Consider the following 6,227-nt stretch of genomic DNA (forward strand, 5'->3'; position numbering starts at 1 on the left):
TGAGGAGGGTCATTCTCACTATTTTACTTGGTCATTATGAAGTAAAATTCAACACCCATCATCTAAAGTTATTTAACGCCAAAAATACCCTTTCAACTTGTTATTAGTGATTAAGTTTGTTAATTAAGATAGTATATTATGTTAATAATATATTTGATTTAGTATTAGTTTAAGATAATTCAAATTAGAAATCATTTAAAGGGATGATGGAGAAAATGAATTTTTACGATTTTTTTTAAATTAGGTTTTGAGATTGAATACGCAATTGGGGGATACTAAATCAATTGGGAGATATGAATTACTTCCCCCAACCAATAGTGTCTGCTAAGGGGTGTTTTTGGGGGGCAAAAATACTAAAGTACCATTCCCTCAAAATAAAAAACAAAAAACTTAAAATAAAAAAACAAAATCATATCCCCATTTCCATCTCCACTTCTTATTAATATCTTTTAGGGTTAAAGTTTTGAAACCCAAATGTTCCACATTCCCTTTCAAATTCTAAATTTTCCCCACTCCCTTTCAAATTCTCTTCTCCTTCTCTGCCGGCTACTCACTTCGAAAACGATTTATTTTTTTTCACATTTGGAAGTGATGAAGACCATGTCGGAAGTGATGAAGACCATGTCGGAAATGATGAAGACCACGCCGGAAATATGTTTTTTTACATCGCTGGAAGTGATGAAGACCATGCCGGAATTGATGAATTCAATGCCGGAACTAAATGCCGGCATGCTCGATATAAATCTATCAATGCCGGTAGTCAAGTGAAAAAAAATCAATTTTCTGATACTTTTTATCATGTGCCGTCATAGAAATTTAAGCAACATCCTATGCCGGCATAGGTACCGGCATGCTCGAGAATTAACTGACTGTGTCGGCAGTGTACTGATAAAACCAAAAAAAAAAAAGGTTTTGAAGATCAAAAAATGCCAAAAAATGAAAATTTCCAACAAATGTAGGCATGGTTTTTTAGGTTGAATACAATGCCGGCATCGAGCTATTTCAGCTGCAACAATGGTGGATTCAAAGAAAAAAAAAATCAAATTTTCAACCTCTTAGCAGCAATTCTCTCTTCATAATCATCCTCCACTTTCACCCAAAAAAATTCCCTCTCAAAATTTTTTTCCATCTTTCCACTCTCATCTCACTCACTCACCCACATACAAATACATACTAATCATTTAACAGATACTTAATTTTACTAATTATTATTAACCACTAAACCTGATTAGTGAGGGGTAGATTAGGATTTAAAAAATACTTAGATAAGGGGTGACCCTGATTTGATATTTGAATTCTGTTTTTGTCCTTTTCCTCTATCCCGCAATTTGTTTTGATATCCCCCAATTGCATGTTCTTCTTATATTTAAATGAGAGACTTGAAAATTAATTTGGAGGAATGCAAATGTACAATCCTCATGACAATCTGGTAATGAGTGATCTATGAATAATAAAATTTTAAAGGATAAATCGAAAAAGTAGTTATAGTTTCATCTAGAAAAACAAAAGTACAGGTAGTCGAACATCCCCTTTAATGGTGTGTGGACTAGGTTCGGCTTGGAAAAATAAAGAACACCTAGCCAAATCTCCATTTTGTGTTTAACAGAGTTATGTTCGGAAATGTCGAGTCCACCATGTTTCTAGCCAAACCTAATATAAAGCCAAAAATCCATTTACAAAAAGTTTGAGAAGGAAACTAGAAGTGTTAGAGCATAGCTCGGTTGAACTCACCAAGCATTGGTATGTCAAGTTTGGTTGTCATATTTTAGTATCAAAAATCTCATCTAAAGACGCTTGATTAAATACTAGGGTCAACTTCGTTTAGGTTAGACTAGAAAGTTTAGGAATGTTGAGAAAGACAAGTATTACTCCGAAGACCTGAAGAATGTGAAGAAGTAACGATTACAACAACGACATCATCCTTCCACTTGAGATTAGTAATATTGACTTGAACTGTTTCAATTCCCAACGCATCTTTCAAGTCGTGCTATGTTGAAAACATAACTGAGAAATTGTATATATTGTACATATTGTATAACACTCTAGTACATGATCATAATAGTATGATCATAATATTAAAAAATTAAAATACGAAGTATCACGCTTATCTTTTGAACTTTGTATATATGACATAGACATAATCTTGTATATAATGCTTATGATTATGTGAACGGGTTATGGTGAAGATTTCATCCTAGGAAACAATGTTTTACATTTTTTTAAAGGAAGTACATTCATGAATCGAAAGGGAAATTAATAGGTTTATTGGTCTAGATATTCATTGCATACCTTTGGATGACAAATATGTCTGATTTGGTAGAATCGATCTTAACTCTGTTATGTATCTTGGTATAACCAATCACAATGCTTAGACTTATGTTTTTGTGTAACCGATCTGAAGTAATCACCATGAGATGGTATGGTCGATCCTTGTAATTGGTGTGACCGATCTCAAACATATGTGTAACCGATCCTTGTAAGAGGTATAACCAGTCCTAGTGAGAAGTATGACCGATCACAAGAAAATACCATGAGAAGATGAAACCGATCCTTGTAAGAGGTGTAATTGATCCTAGTGAGAGGTGTAATCAGTCCCGGTAATAGGTATAACTGATCCCAGTGATTGGTATATATAACCGATCCAACCCATGTATGTGAATTGGTATGACAAATCACATAGTATTCTTGGAATACATGCAAACCAATTCCAAAACTTGTTCGGAAGTGTGGTATGAAATAGCGGGGATCTAACAACCCCACCCAATATTTAGTTCGGCAATCTCTATGGACAACTCCAACGCAATTCTAAGAGAATCAACTAGACATTCAGACTCAATCACAGAAAAGTATGCAAGAGTTATATCTCAATTTCTCAATACAATCTGCAATCGAAAAGATAGAAATCTGTGAGCCTGGTTGATATGAGAAATAACTTGGATGGTACAAAAGACCAATATCCAAGTGTACAAGCAAGGTCGGATTTACCAATTGATTGAATTACGCACAACCGGTGATATTTCAGTTATAAAAATGAATATAATGCGGAACAGCAATAACACATACGCCAGTAATTTTGTTAAAGAGGAAACCGCAAGTGTAGAAAAACCCCAGGACCCAGTCCATATTGAACACCAAACTGTACTAAGCCGCTACAGACACTAGCCTACTATAAGGATAATTTCGGACTGGAATGTAGTTGAGCCCTAACCAATCTCCCATTAATCAAGGTACATTCACGTTCCTCACGCCTCTGAATCCCATTAGGACTCTACGCACTTGATTCCGTTAGCGGATCTCACCCACAACTAAGAGTTTGTACGACCCAAAGTCGAAGACTTATAAAACAATCTGTCTTCTTCTTTCTTCTTTGTTCCCACAGATAGATAAATTTGTTTCCCACAGAAATACCTTTGAATTTTTGTTCCGTCTTTTGATAAATCAAGGTGCACAAGAACCAATTGATAATCCGGTATATTCCCTAAGAACAACCTAGAAATATCAATCAACTTACAATAACTTAAGTATATGGTAGTAGAAAAATTTATTGCGGAATCACAAAGAATGAGACGAAGAGCTTTGTGATTAGTTTTTCTATCTTACCTATCGGAGATAAATCTCGATAAAATCTTATAGAAGATAGTACTCAACACGATAGAAAAAGTAAGATCCGAATACGCAACTACAGAGAAAATAGTTGGATCTGGCTTCAGAATCCCAATGAAGTCTCCAAGTCATTTACCTATAATGGTTTTAGGAAAAACTTAGGTTAAAGGAGAATCGACTCTAATCGCAACTAGTATCACACAGTTGCTAGAGTTCTCCTTTGTCACTTAACATGTACTCTATCATTAAAAGTTGAAAAACATTGAGAAAGGTCCATCTTACACAAAATCTCTTCCAACAAGGAGTAAGTCTCCATGGGATAAGACAAGAAAATACTCGTATGGACGAGATGAAAACTTCCCCAATGTTGTTTTCCAAATATACCAAATCTCCAATAGTGCAAGAACCTTATATCGCTCAGCCTCTTAGGTTCCATGAACAACAACTACAACACCAGAAACACCACCTGAAATAGAAAGGTATAAATAGTCAAGAACAACAGCTAGAGCACTATTACTTTTTCAGAGTTGGGTAATCAATACAAACGAACTCATTTTATTTCCGCTGGTAAGAGTTATCGTGCTACTGGAAGAATTCCAAGAACAGATCATTCACCGCCATTAAATTTAACAACCAAAAGCAACATCATTTTCTCCTTCCTCATTCTGCAAAATCAAATAAAACATACAAATCTACTACATTAAGGCATGTTTTAATGTAAGTCGAACCTTATAAAACATCTCAACATTGATAGATAATGACAAGTAACAAAAATAGCCTTCATTAAAGTCATTCTTCTCCAAAAAAAATATCCAAGCAACGACATGCACTTCCGGAAAGTAACCTTATACACTTTCTTATTTAAAAATTAATATTGAGTTTCATCCCTAAGTTTTGTCTCCTGCAAAACGAAGTTTTAAAAGTTTGTCATACTTACGTATAACATGAATATCACCAATCGTACCTGCAATAGAGACAAAACAACATTACCAACTCCATCCAACTTTTCCATACTATCCCAGCAAACTCCATCTCCTCTCTACCAAATTTCTCTTATGTCCAGTTCCTCATTCCTTCTAACTATCAAACCCATGTCAACAATTACAGCTTCGTCCGAATCATCAAGAACATCTCCATCACAAGCCATCTCCTAAATATCTAGAAAACAGTCACCAAGTTCCTCACAAACACTGTGAAATTCAGCCCTGCATCCTCAGACCCAGCTAATATCTCATCTCTAGTTTTTGTTGTCTTCAATAACAACTCCCAGCCCTCATCTTCACCACCATTCTAAGCACACTGCAGTTCCATCACTAGAAATTTCTGCTTCCATTTCTATGTTGCACAACAACACAACTCATCAATTTTACACAACGTAATTCCAAAATACTAAAACTAAGCAACATAAAGACTTGCCCAATATTAGCTTGTTTTCACACAGTTATTTGAGATCGGCTTCTTTTTTATTTTGAGTTGATTCAACAACCCACCTCACGATTATCAACAATCCTCCAATTCAAATCAACCAACATCCAATAAAATTACTCATCACCATTACCGATTCTCAGAAACTCTAAAATACATCCCCGAATCCTCTTTTCCCTTACTCGAGGTCAAATTCCCAATCATGGTCTTCAAATCAAGCAGACCCATCCTTTACTTTCTTATTATTCATCCCTAATTGAGTTTCTAATAAACTTTGAAAACCATAATTCACTGATTCATTCTTGATAATGGAGAATCAGTTTTTTGCTACCCACTTTCTCTTGCTCGTAACACAACATACCCATGATTTCTTGCTTGATTTCACCTCCAATTTCACTCGAAATCTTCATTCAATTCTTGATATTCTAACCGTAATTTCCTCGAATTCCTCTTTTTCTCAATTAACACCAAATCCTAACCAATTTTGCTCTACAATCTTCATAACACCAATCTTTATTTGATTATAATGTTAATTTCTCATGATTAACATCCATGATTCACAAATCATTCGATTAAAGGAATGAAAGAACAAAAGGAAGAAAGAAGAAGAAAGAAGATAAGAGAACTGGATCTTCTCTTCAAAATGTTTTTGGTGCTGGTGGCGGCGATGAAGATGATGGTGGTGGAGTTTTGTTTAACCGATTTGGGTGGTGATGATATTGGCAGCGGCGGAGAGATGGAAGAGGTGGCTGAAACATAAAGAATGCATTGGATGGTTGCCCGGGCATTGAGAAGGAAGAACGCTCAAGTTTTGAGGTCTGAAAATGGAAACCAAAATAAACTTAATCTTGTTTAGTGGATAAAACTGGAATAAAAAAATATTTTTTTATTTCCTTATTGAAGATGAGTGGTACATACATATTGGACATACGGTATCTGTGAAGTATCCATGGATAGTGAGGATGTTTATAACATTTCCATTTTATTATTCTTAGTTGATGATGGGGATTGCTAATGGGGTGACGGATTACACATGAGGGTGTCAAATTTCATATATGACAAAAAATTACAGTAAAACTTCAATAAATTAATAATGTTAGGACTGCCAAATTCTATCAATTTAACGAAGTATTAATTTATCGATAAATTAATAAGTTATTAAATTATCGAATTATTCTAAGTTTAAATATCAAAAAATA

The 6,227-nt window shown here is 34.7% G+C and overlaps 1 long non-coding RNA gene across 1 annotated transcript; it reads right to left on the bottom strand.

Annotated features, from left to right (window-relative positions):
• Positions 1–3,699: 3,699 nt before the first annotated feature.
• Positions 3,700–5,991, bottom strand: LOC113274787. The gene is made up of 3 exons (XR_003323224.1): positions 4,568–5,991; positions 3,886–4,268; positions 3,700–3,739 (listed from the first exon to the last, which is right to left on the bottom strand). It is a non-coding gene; the product is annotated as an uncharacterized LOC113274787 (long non-coding RNA).
• Between the last annotated feature and the right edge of the window lie 236 nt (positions 5,992–6,227).

Source organism: Papaver somniferum, chromosome 4 (assembly GCF_003573695.1).
Source record: "Papaver somniferum cultivar HN1 chromosome 4, ASM357369v1, whole genome shotgun sequence".
NCBI classification, from domain to species: Eukaryota; Viridiplantae; Streptophyta; class Magnoliopsida; order Ranunculales; family Papaveraceae; genus Papaver; species Papaver somniferum.